Source organism: Tamandua tetradactyla, chromosome 3 (assembly GCF_023851605.1).
Source record: "Tamandua tetradactyla isolate mTamTet1 chromosome 3, mTamTet1.pri, whole genome shotgun sequence".
NCBI lineage: Eukaryota > Metazoa > Chordata > Mammalia > Pilosa > Myrmecophagidae > Tamandua > Tamandua tetradactyla.
This window is the reverse complement of record NC_135329.1, coordinates 116,207,104-116,220,327: the sequence shown is the minus strand read 5'-3', so window position 1 is coordinate 116,220,327 and position 13,224 is coordinate 116,207,104. Positions and strand designations below refer to the sequence as shown.

Here is a 13,224-nt window from a genome sequence, read left to right as displayed (position 1 = left end):
ACCTCTGTATTTTTTGTCATATTTATCTCCCATCTTCTGACACACAAATGCCTTACCAATAAGTCTACATTAGTTACTACTTCTTTCTCACTAGGTCCACTCAACATGATATCATCAATATAATTGATCAGTGTGATGTCCTGTAGGAGGGAAAAACAATCACAGTCCCAGCAGACAAGTTTATGACATAGGGCTGGAGAGTTATTATACCAACAGTGAAGGTTTACTGCTAGCCTTGCCAGCTGAAAGCAAATCCTGGTGGTCCTTACTCTAAACTATTAGAAGAAAGCATTTGCCAATTCAGTAGCTGCATTCCAGATACCAGGACATGTGGTGATTTTCTTAAGTGGTAACACCATATCTGGAACAGCAGCTGCAATCAGAGTCACCAACTGGTTAAGTTTTTGATAATCCACCATCATCCTCCAAGACCCATCTGTTTTCCAAGAATCTGATATTGTTTCTGATTTACTATTTTGCATGATAGGGACAGTTCTAGTGGTTTCCCTGACGTTTCCTACCATAATAGCCCTCACTCAACAATAAGAGCACCAATGTTTGGATTTTGCCAGTTTCTGAGTATGTCTATTCGAATTATGCATTCTGGAACTGGAAAAATAACCGCAGAATGGGTCTGGGGACCCACTGGACCCACTGTGATATGAACCTGAGCTAAAACTCCATCAATCACCTGACCTCCATAAGCCCCTAATATGACTGGTGGGTCAGAGAGATGTTTGGGTCTCCTGTAATTAATATCACTTCTTTGAGCTAGTGTCTAATTATCCCCCAAATATCTGATCATTTCCTTTTCCCCAATGCACAGTTATATAAAGGCCTTAGGTCTCCTTGGAGAAGGCTGGGAGAAAGGTTGACAGTATAAATTTTTGGCAGTGTAACATGATCCTTCCTCAAGGGTACCTTGCCTTCCCCTCATTCAAGGGTCTCTCTCTCAAGTTTGAGAAATTATTAAGGGGTCATGACTCTTTTGTTTTTTGTAATTCAAGTTAGAGTTTTGTTTACTTGGCCTATAATTCATCTGCTTATACAGCTCAAACAAGAATTTATTAGACTGCCCATCTATTTTACTTCTAGGTACCCCATGATCTACTTTCCAATCCCATAAGTCTGTAAGTCAGATTATTTTGACTGCTGCTTTGAGTTTGTTGTCTATTATGGTAGCTGTACACACTTTGCCTTTAGTGATTAAGTGTTGCTACATGGCTTCTGCCAACTAAGTATGCAGCCATCCCCACTGTGTTTCAGGATTCCAGCTCAATCATAGTTGTCTATTATGGTAGCTGTACACACTTTGCCTTTAGTGATTAAGTGTTGCTACATGGCTTCTGCCAACTAAGTATGCAGCCATCCCCACTGTGTTTCAGGATTCCAGCTCAATCATAGCAGTTCCTACAGTGCTATCTGACCTACAGAGAAGGGCTTCTACAAAAATCTTCAGGGATGATGGAGCCAGGCTCGCAAATCTGTTTCTCATAGTCCAGGTAAAAGTATGTCTTCTGGACATTCCTGGGGTGTGTGAGCAGGTCTTCCATGATAAATCCACTCTAGCATTCCAATCTCTCTAAGCCTTTGGATCCCCTCCACCACATTATACTGGAGCGGTTGTGGCATTTAGACCTCAGGTAATGTCTATTACCTTCTGATCCATTTTTTAGCAAACCACCCAAACAAACTATTAATGCCCTTTCTAACCCCTCAAGCTACAACAGTAAATGCAGAATCTCTGCTTAATGGGAACTTATCAATAAATTCAGCATGACCCAACTTTATATTCCTTCCACCATTACCCCACACCCTTCATATCCATTCACATACTTACTCCCTTGATTTCTGTCTATATAAATTGGAAAACTCAGAGTATAGCATACCTCTTCATGGGTTATATTTTATGCTTCACCTCTCATGGCCTGTTGGGACTTTAGTCTAATTGCAGATCTTGAAGAAAAGAGAGGTGGTGGGCATGAGTCATGAAAAGAATTAGAAGGATTTTTCAAGCCAATGTCTTCACACATTCTGTTGCAGTTTCATCTGGGGAAATAGGATTATTCACTTCAGACAGAGGAGTTAGGGCTGTTTCCCCTGGGCATGTGGTTAAGGTTGAGTAGACAAAGAAGTGTTAATCTCTTCAGGTGGAAGTTGGATGGCAGAATCTTGAGGGCAGGAAACTGTTTCCTCAAGGAAGATTTGAGGATAGGAAGCTCTCTTCTCAGAGCAGGCTGGAGATGGAGTGACTGTTTCCTTAGGAAAGACCATTACAGTCTATCTAGCAAAGACTCAGCAGAATCCAGGGTTTCCATGTCCCTACTGGCATCATTGTCAACCTATATATCCCTATCTCAAGTTCCATGATCCCATTCTTTTCCATTTAAAGCCCTTCCTCTAACAGCAGACACACTGCAAGGTTGAGAATTTAGTTTACATTGCAAATCTGCTTCTAGTACAATCAGGCTCTGGGTTTGGTCTTCAGAGATCTCAAGTATGCAGCTATAGGAAATAAGATTTTCTTTCAGGACACACAAAGAAACTTTTACATTTTTCTCATGGCATTTAAGTTGCAAATTCGAAGTCTTCAGCTCATCCCTTTCTCTCATAACTGTATCCAGCATATCTAAGAACATCCAGAGAACACCATTGTTTCTCTTAACTCCACAAAACTTGGTTAAGGTATCAAAAATACTGTTACTCAGAGCCTTGTCTCATGTGAGTATACAATTAGCAGAATCAAATGGTGATATTTTGTGTTTTGGTATTGCCAACTCATACTATGGAATTTCAGTGTCTTCTTGATTATTGGAAATAGTTTCATTAATGCCTTTAAGACTAATCTGAGTTGAATATCAATTGCAAAAAATATTTTTAAAATTCTGTTTCTCAAGAACCACTCCTGGGACCAAGGTATATTACTTAGGGTTCTCTAGGGAAATGAAGCCAACAAGAGATTTCTGTAAAAATTAGATTTTATAAAGCTACCTCACACAACTGTGGGATGCGTAAGTCCAAATTCTGTAGGGCAGGCTGCAAGCTTACAGCTCTGTTGAAGTTCTTAATGAATCCCCAAGGAGAGGCTGATTTGTTGAAGCAGAGAGTGATTCTCTCTTCTGACTTCTCCTTTAAAGCCTTCAGCTGATTAGATTAAACGTGACTAATTGTGAAAGGCACTCCCCTTGGCCGACTGCAGATGTAATCAGCCATGGATGTAATCTACATGTTGATAATTTAATAAACCAGCCTTCTAGTTTATCAACCAGCCATGAAATGTCCTTGCAGTAATGGTTAGGCTAGTGCTTGCTTGACCAGACAACTGGGATCAGTCACTTGGCCAAGTAGACATATCAGCCTAACCATAACACACCTTATCTATAGAAGAACAAAGATAAGAATTACATTGGATTTCTCTTCAGAAACCCATGCAAGCAAAAATAATGGAGTGAAATATTTAGTGTTGAAAGAAAAAAAAAAATCTAGATTTCTGTATCCAGTAAAAAAGTTAAAAATCAATAAAGACTTTTCCAGGTAAACAAAACTTAAGGGAATTTTTCACCAGTTGAACTGTCTTGCAAAAAATGTTAAAAGGTCAACAGAAAGAAGGAAATTTATGTGGTCTGAAACTCTAAATTACATAAAGAAAGGAAAAATGTTTTAGAAGAAATTGATGAATGTAAAATAATTTCTAAATTTTATTATTTATAATTAACATAACATTAGTTTGTAAAATTAATAATAATAGGGATATATTGGGTCAGTATATTTCATGGGTAAGTGAAGTATATGGCAGCAGTGTTATAAGGGACAGGAGGCTGAACTTGGGAATATTCTGTTATAAAGTACATTTGCTAAATGTAAAAGAGTACAGTGTTACTTTAAAGTGCAGTTAGTTATAAATATATACTTCAAACCCTAGGATAATCACTAAAACAAACTAAAAATTAAATATAATTTATATTCTGAGAGGAGAGAAAATGGAATCTTATAAAATATTCTACTAAATCAGAGAAGTTGCAAAATGAGTAGAAGACAAAAAAGAAGCAATGATCTAAGGTAATGAATAGAAAACAGTTAGAAATATTATAGATATTAACCCAGTTATATTACTAATCACTTTAAAGATGAGTTGTCTAAATACACAATTTAAAAGACAAACACTGTCAAAGTGGACAAAAAACAAGACCCAACTATATGTTGTCTAGAAATAAATCACTTTACATATAAAGGCACAGATTAAAACTTGGCCTTCCGTGCAGCAGACCCAGGTTTGATTCCCGGACCCTGTACTCCCCCAAACAAAGACAAAACCAAAACCAAAACAAAACTATAGAAGGAAGAAAGATTTACCCAATTTAACACAATCCAAAGAAAGCTGGAATTTCTTTTATTAATTTCAGATAATGCATATTTCAGAGTAAGAGCAATTATCATTAATAATAGAAGCATTATATAATGATAAAGAGTTCAATTCTTCAAGAAGACCTAAATTATGTATATGTATGCATCTAACAACAAAACATCTGAATATATGAGGTCAAAACTCTTAAAACTGCCAGGAGAAACAGACACATCTACTCTTATAATCAGAGACTTCAACATCTAGCTCTCAGTAATCGACAGACCCAGCATCCAGAAGGTAAGAATCTAGTTGAAGTGAATAGCACCATCAAACAATTTGGTTTAACTGGCATTATAGATTCACTTAACCCAATAAGAGCTGAATACATTTTCTTCTTAAACTCACATGGATTTTCACTAAGAAAAACTACATCCTGGGTCATCAGACACACTTTAAAAACTTTAAAGAATATAGATCATACAAAATAAGTTCTCACACTACAATGTAATTTACACAGAGCTCAATAACAGAAAGATAGCTAGAAAAACACAATATAGTTGGAGATTAAACAACACTCTTCTAAGTGACCCATACATCAAAGAAGAAATCTCAAGAGAAAGATATTTTGAACTAAATGAAAATGAAAATAACTACTTATTTAAATTTGTGGAGTGCAACAAAAGTTGTGTTGCGAGGGAAATTTATAGGATTTAATGCATATATTAAAAAAGAAGAAAGATCTAAAACTAACAATATGAACTTGCCCTTTAGGAAACCAGGAAATGGATAGGAAATTAAATTCAGAGTAAGCAGAAAGAAAAGAAATAATAAAATTCAGAGCAGAAATAAATGAAATAAAAATCAGGAAATTATTAGAGAAAATCAATGAAATCAAATGATAATTCATGAAAAAGATTTTTAAAAGAAATAAATCTGAAGCTAGGCTAATCAAGAAAATTTAAAATGAAAATGAATAAATTACTATTATTAGAAGTGAAAAAAGGGCTATCATAACTGATCCTATTGACATTACTAAGATAATAAAAAATATAAATATATTTGGTAACCAGATGAAAAGGACCCATTCCTTGAAAAAAAAAATATCTAGCAAAATCCATATTAGAAGAAATGGGTACATTTAATGGAACTGAAATTTATACAGGTTGGGAAAGAAGAAATAAAACATTGTTCACAGATGATATGATTGTCTATGTGGAAAATTCCAAAAAAAAAAAAAAAAATCTTGAAGCTAATTAGAAATTAAGGCAAGGTTGAAGGCCACATGGTTAATATACCAAATTAAGCAATTAATGCCAGCCATGAGCAATTAGGATTTTAAATTAGAAACACAACAACATTTACATTAGCTTCAAAAAAGGAAATACTTATGAATAAACCTAAAAAAATATGAACAAATTTTATTTGAATAAAATGACAAACCATTGATGAAAAGATTCAAATATCTAAATAGATGGGGAGATAATCCATGTTCATGGCTAAGGTGAGTTAATATTATCAGATGTCAGTTGTTCCCAACTTGATCAATAGATTTTATTCACTCACTATCAAAATCTCAGTAAGTTATTTTGTTCACAAACTGATGCTAAAGTTTATATGCAAAGGCAAAATATCCAAAATAGCGATCACAGTACTGAAGATGAACAAAGTCAGAGGATTGACACTACCAACATCAAGACTTAACTATAAAAGTACAGTGATAAAGACCATGAGGTATTGGTGAAAGAACTGATACATAGAATAATGGAACAAAATAGGGAGCCCAGAAATAGACCCAAAGAAATAGAGTCGACTGATCTTTGACGAAGAAGCAAAGCCAATTCAGTGGAGGAAGATTGGTTTGTTCAGCAAATGTGGGACAAAGGACATCCATATAACTGATAATGACCTTTTAGATACAAGACCAAATGTGTCATCCATGAAAGAAAAAAAATGATAATTTGGACTGTTAAAAACTCCTGCTCTGCAAGACACTGTTAAAAGGATGAAAAGAGAAGCCACAGACTGGGGGAAAATAGTTGTGAAATACATAGTTGATAAAAGATGAGTATCTAAAATATACAAAGAGCTTTTAAAATTTAACAACAAGAACACAATCCAAACACAAAATAGGTGAAAGATCTGAAAAGACACCTCACCAAAGAAGACAGCAAATAAGCTATGAAAAAAAATTTTTATCATTTATGGATTTAGGACATTGCAAATTTAAACAGCAATGAGATCCACTTCACACCTATTTTGATGACTAAAATCCAAAACACTGATGACATCAAACCCTGTCGAAGATGTGGAGCAATACACACTCTCAATTATTATTTGTAGGAATGTAAAATGGTAAAACTACTTTGCAGGACCACCTTATAATTTCTTACAAAGTTGAATATAGGCTTACCACACAATTCGGTAATCACGCTTTAAGTATTTACTGAAATGACTGAAAGATTATGTCCACAAAAACCTACACAGCTTTATTAATAATTGCCAAAATTAAGTAGAGCACAAGACATTTTTCGGGCAGTGAAAAACATTCTGTATTATACTGTGGAGATGAATACAGACAGTTCCATTTGTCAAACCCATAGAACTGTACAAAACAAAGAGTGAACTCTGTTAACTATGGGCTTTAGCTAATAATAATGAATCAGTATTGGCTCAGCTATTGTAACAAATGTAACACACTAAAATCAAGATGCGAATAAAAAGAGAAACTGTGTGTTAGATATATGATAATTCCCTGTACTCTCTATGTAATTTTTCTGTGTACTTAAAGTTTTTCTAAAAATGATGTCTGTTAAAAATAAGTTGGTTTATCATATCTGACTAAATGAGTATCCTTCTCAAATATGACAGTCTATGTAAGGTCTTTGTTGTGTAATTGATTCCCCCAATTATGTTCTGGCAAACAAAGAATAGATTCTTACTGAACCTATATGAATGACTATATTGTCAAACTAATACAATAGGAAGACTTAATATGAGTTTCTGGACACTGAAGGTTGGTGAAAATCAGATATAGTTTAAAAATGATTCATTTTAGTTTATAAAATCATAGACTACCAAGTTTTTATGGGTTTGAGATAACAAGTAGAAAATAAAGGGATTGCTTTTCTATACAGAAAATAGAACATTAAAACATCAACTCATATTCTAAATTAATAATCACAATTAAACATCCCTCATCGCTTCACTCAGTCCTATGTGCTGCATCTTGGGTTAGCAGTTTATTTTCACAAAGCTGTCTGCTTCTGTACCAAAATGAATTCTGAAAATCCTGACTGTTCCACAAGAACGGTATATAAGTCTTAAAACTGATGTCAGCTTATACATCTGTGAACAAGAGTTTTGAAGAATCGATAGTTTTGAAGTATCCATATAGTTTTGAAGTATCCATAATTTGAACTACCTGGTTTACTGGTTTTCTACAAGGCTCTGAGATTGTCTTTTGTTGAAGACACAAACTCTAACCTAAAACTTATATGAGAGCCTTCATGCAAACATCACATCACAACAAAATCTAACTATAAATGACAGAGACAAAATGGCTTTATCAGATGAATTCATTGGGCATCTTGGAGAAAGACCACCAAAATGTTTATTTTTTAAAACTTTAACTTAGGGCTTTCATTCAAATACAAAACATGTTTCAAGAATTTTTTTTTAACTCATTAATTAATGTAGGAAATAGGTAGTACAACTAGGTCCTGAATTTTAGATTATAAACCTCTGTAAGTTAAAAATAATTAACCACACTCACTATAAAATTACTCAATTTTAAATCACAAATATAAAATCTTACCATTAGCCAACATTACAATGTGCCGTATATATGACAGCAAGGTAAACATATATTTTACTTTGTTTATTTTTCTCATGGGCAGGTACCAGGAAAACACATATTTTAAATCATCTTCTAGATATATTTTATTTTCTGGCTAACTTCTCATTAGGTATGATTAGATTGTCATGGTTTTCACCTTTAATGAGGCTGATGAAGGTTTGTGCTAAAGTAAAAAATATATGCTGGCGGGCCGCGGTGGCTCAGCGGGCAAAGTGCTTGCCTGCTATGCCGGAGGACCTCGGTTCGATTCCCGGCCCCAGCCCATGTAACAAAAACGGAGAAACAGAATACAATAAAACAAGAAAATGTTTAAAAATGTTTCCCTTTCTTCCTTCCTTCCTTCCTTCTATCCTTCCTTCCTTCTCTCTGTCTTTCCTTTAAAAAAAAAAAAAAAAAAAAAAAAAAAATATATGCTGAGCTCTGATATTTCTAGACGTCGATTTGTGCCTGAATTATTAAAAGTATCTTCGATTCTTGAATTCTTTGTGGGATTTAATTTTAGCCATTTGTCTATTATAGGAATATAATTTCATTAAAAAAATTACTCAACAAACTAAGTTAAACAGGTCTATACTAACAGCAATATTTGATATTTTCTGAAAAATCTGTGAATAAAGTTATGTCTGTTTAATTTATTATGTGTATAAGTACCATAAAACAAAAGTCAGAAAACTTGCAACCCTAAGGGCCAGTCTCAAGGAATAGGCCTTGCTCCAGAGTTTGGGCACTGGAGAAAAATTGCTTAGGGTCAATCCTTGCTGTATCACTTATTACCTTTGAGGAAATGATTGCTAGGCTTTTTAAGCTATAAAATGATAATAGTAGTAGGATCTAATGTTAAGAGTTCTTGAGATTATTAAATGAGTTCATTTTGTAAAATTGCTTAGAAGGGTATTTGAGCCATATTAAAACTTCAGTAAATTTTATCATCTTCATCTTCATTCTCCTCTTCGTCACTATCATCAAAATGAGAAATAACCAGTTTATTGATAGGAATCTAGGTATTTTAGGAAAGATAATAATTAAATGTACCTTGTTAGAGATGAGTTAGACACAAATTATTGAGCCATTTTAAGGATGAAGAAATGGAAATCTCCCCAAAATTTAAATGAATTTCCCAGGATAACAGAGCGTGTTAGAGAGACCCCCTAAACTGCAGCATATCAATGAGGGATCACATAACAATTCCCTAAATGCTAAATGCCGAGTTTTCAGACAAAACCATTCATTTTAGAATGTAGCAGATACATTATATTCCTTATGAATGGCACCCCCTGGAGGCATGCAGTGTATGGCCAACTTTGTTGGGTGGAACAGATTTGGAAAGGGGATTTCCTTTTTGTTTACTTTTTTTTAAATAAAACAATAATCAGTGGAAAAGATGTAAAATGCAAAAATATTTATAAAGAAGAACATAAAGATATTATCATCTGTAATTTTACTTCCTAGAGAGAACCACTCTTAGCATACCAATTTTTCTTATCTTCCAGTCTATGTCTATATTATTATTAATATTTTACCCAACTTTTATTAGGTTAGTCAAAGTCCATTTAGTTAATAAAAGGAAGCATGGAGGGTAAAATACTTCAAGTATGTGGTTACTAATTAATTCTTGACATTTTGAATTCTAATATTTCAAATGTGAGACGACTTTGTTACAATCTCTCTTTTCAATCTTTATTTATTTCTTCAGTGCTGCTATTAACCTTACTGAAAAGGATATACATTTCTTTAAATTGAAAGACCCATGCATACTTTTGTTTCCTTTCAATGAATTTTAGAATTATTTTGTCAAAATCTGCAAAATGGTTGCACTAAGGTTTCAATTGTTAAACTCGGGGATAATTTTGATTTTTATGCACTTATTTTTTTCTAAGAGTTAGGAAAACTGGATTCCAGTTTCCATTCTATTAAAATATACTTGTTTGTATTTTTCCAGAAAGTATATATAACAAGAAATTATATATATATATTCAAGCAGTGATATAATTGATCTTATACTAATTTTGATTTTTTAAAAAATTCTATTTTAGTTGCATTTTTTTCTGTTGTTACATCCTAACTAATTATTGCTAATTTTGAGGAAAATTCCTGAATGGATAAACACATAATTTTTTGTCACTTTTTAATACTTCCACTTCTTATTTACATTTCATGATTTATTGAAGTGACCAGAATTTTCAAAGCAACACTTACAAATAGTACTGCAATAATAAACCCTATTTAATTCTTTCTGGTCTCAGAGCTTCACCATTAAGTATAATGTAGACTATTGATTTCAGACACAAAAAAGTTAAGTCTAGTAATTTGTATTTCTTTTTTTTCCCAAGAACAGTTGTTGAATTTTATCATATTTTAAGCATACATCAATATTATCATGTATTTTATTATTGTATCTATGATGTAGATGATTAGTATATGTAATGATCAATTAGTTATACAAAAATTCTATTAGTCTTAGAATAGATTCAGCTTGGTTGTGATAGAAGAAGAGAAATAAGGGATATAAATGAGGAATCCTCTATTCAGAGCTCCATCAGTTAACATGATGTTTTCTAATGGGAAGAATATCTTGCTAATTTGTTTGCACAAAAGGAAAAATCTGTGCTGGGGGCCTTGATTTCTAACTGCCAGATTCTCTCACTCTTGGGACATGGCCAGAAATGGAAGCCTAATTGTTATAACCACAAAAGCCACAAAAATATATTTTGGACACGTAGTGAAGACTTTGGTGTGTAGAGTCAATAAAAACACATTTATCATTGAATTTTTAACAGACTGCTTTGGAAAGACAAAAACACCTACTGGTAGTTGTGTCAGAAACAATAAATGTATTGCAAGTTATATCAAGAAGAAATTGTCTAAAACACCTTTTAAATTCTTGCATATACCCTGTCAATTCATCTACATACAATTTCTCAAAAGGTAAACTATCAAAATGAAAGTTTTAAAAATAAATGAAGATAATTTATATCAATATTTAATTCACTTGTTTAGCCATACCTACAATTATCTGGCTGATTTGATACACTTTAATTCATAGTAATTCTCGATCTCTGCCTGCAGTATAAACAGATTATATAGTAGCTCAGAAATATAATGAAGGTATTCTAGTAGATTGGGGGTGGAGTAATGTTCTAATCTCTGTAAGTAGACTTCTGGGCTTTAAGTGTCCCATTATTTTTCTCCTTTGTTCTCCTGCTTTGCTTTTTACAAAGTAGGAACAATCTTACTAAGCCTACAAATATTTTTGAAACGTGCTTTTATAATAACTACTTATGTGGGGGGTTTTTTGTTGTTGTTGTTTGTTTTTTACATGGGCAGGCACCAGGAATCGAACCCGGGTCCTCAGGCATGGCAGGCAAGCATTCTTACCTGCTGAGCCACGGTGGCCCGCCCCTTATGTGTTCTTTAACAAGAATTACCATCCTATTGGATATCAGTGCTCTGTGTTCTGCCACATTCTCATGTAGTCCCACTTCAAACAGATAAGGTCTTATACTTGAATACATTTGATAGCACCTGAAGCACTGTATAAATTTTAGTAATAGCTGAGGATGGTTCTCATCATCCAGAATTCTGCTTGCTTATCTCTTATAGGTATTTGAGGATGAACTCAGCTTGCTTCCTCAGAACTAAGATATACCTGTTGCTTTGAGGAATTGATACAGGAATTGAGGAGAAATAGATACACTGCCACATTTAGTCTGTACTTCAATTTGATGTTTTATTTTTGAGTTCTGAAAAAGTTAAATGTGAAAAAAACATTACATTGCTTTTTTTCATATTTGAAGGATACCTTTAAGCGTAATCAGATCACTAGTTTTAGTCTTCTTCAGAGGTGTATTTTGCCATTAAACACATTAAAAAAAGTTGTGAGGATTATACATGACTTAATGTATATAAATGCTAACTCAAAGATTTTCAATTTTTCTTTTTGGTTTTGTTATTGTTGCTCTTGTTTTATTATTATTTTTATACTCAGTGCTAAGCTTTTAATGATGTACTTTCCTTTTCCACCTATAAGAAGGAATTAGAAAAGGTTGTGAATTTTCCCTTAAAGGAAAACTTTAAAATCACGATATATCCTGCATTTTTGTCTAAATATCCAAGGGCTTAAAGTATCTCCTAAGTGTTATATTTGGGGTGCTTTATTAATAAATTCTCTTCCAAAGACATGGATAAAGTAATTCAGTATCAGAGATTGAAATACCCTGTTAGAGAAATATCATTCCATTACTTGGTAAAGGTAATAAAAATGTAACTGGGTAAAAAAAAAACAATGTCTTTGGTTAATTTCAATGGGCTAGATTTTAAATTCAGAACTCACTGTGTCTGAGCAGTTTGATGACTTTAAGGAAGGAATCTTTTTCTCCTTTCTTCAACTAGTCTTTTCAACATCCAAAGGGAAAATGAACATATTTGTATCTAAATTGCTACAGATGTAGAACTATTCTCATTGTATGGTAAACAATTGCTAATATTTCATAAAAGTTTTCAAGATTTCTGAAACAAGCTGCACATTTAAATCTTTCAAACAGCTGCAAATTATATTATTTTCCTCCTATTGTTTTCTAGTGTGAAGTCATATTTTAGTTTAAAATATAGGCTATGCTTTTATTCATTACTAAATATGGGCAGGGAAGAAAGAAGGAGTTTGAAATATTGTAGTTATTGTTATCCTCTTTCCATGTGAAATATATGAATTTCGGTGCTCGTAATTATTTTTCTAAGTAAAAGAAGTCTTTGATCAAAAAACCTGCATTTCAATCTTTCGCATCAGTAAGCATTTATACAGTATTTTTCAAATTTCTTGTCACTTCTCTCTCCCTCTTAAAATTAAAAAATTGCGAGTAACTGGAAGTAGGGCATAGATATCCAGGAAATGTAATTTGGCAATAAATGTTGTTTTGAAGTACACTGCATGGTTTGTGGATAAATATTTCTTTAATGTGTGTAATTACTGGATCAGCAGAATAAATGTGGTCATGTCCTTGTAATTAATACATTGTCAAAAGTTCAT

At 33.2% G+C, this 13,224-nt stretch overlaps 1 long non-coding RNA gene across 19 annotated transcripts in view; it reads left to right on the top strand.

Annotated features, from left to right (window-relative positions):
• LOC143677605 (uncharacterized) overlaps window positions 1–13,224 on the top strand; it is a 134,289-nt gene that overhangs the window by 88,590 nt on the left and 32,475 nt on the right. For 4 of the 19 annotated variants that reach the window (XR_013172721.1, XR_013172719.1, XR_013172720.1 and 1 more), the window contains exon 5: window positions 1,386–1,502. The exons of 13 other annotated variants lie outside the window; for them this stretch is intronic. This is a non-coding gene — a long non-coding RNA (uncharacterized LOC143677605). Of the gene's footprint in view, window positions 1–1,385; window positions 1,503–10,978; window positions 11,127–11,801; window positions 12,047–13,224 lie in introns of those variants that run through there. 2 more of the 19 variants (XR_013172736.1, XR_013172734.1) reach the window with 2 other exon arrangements.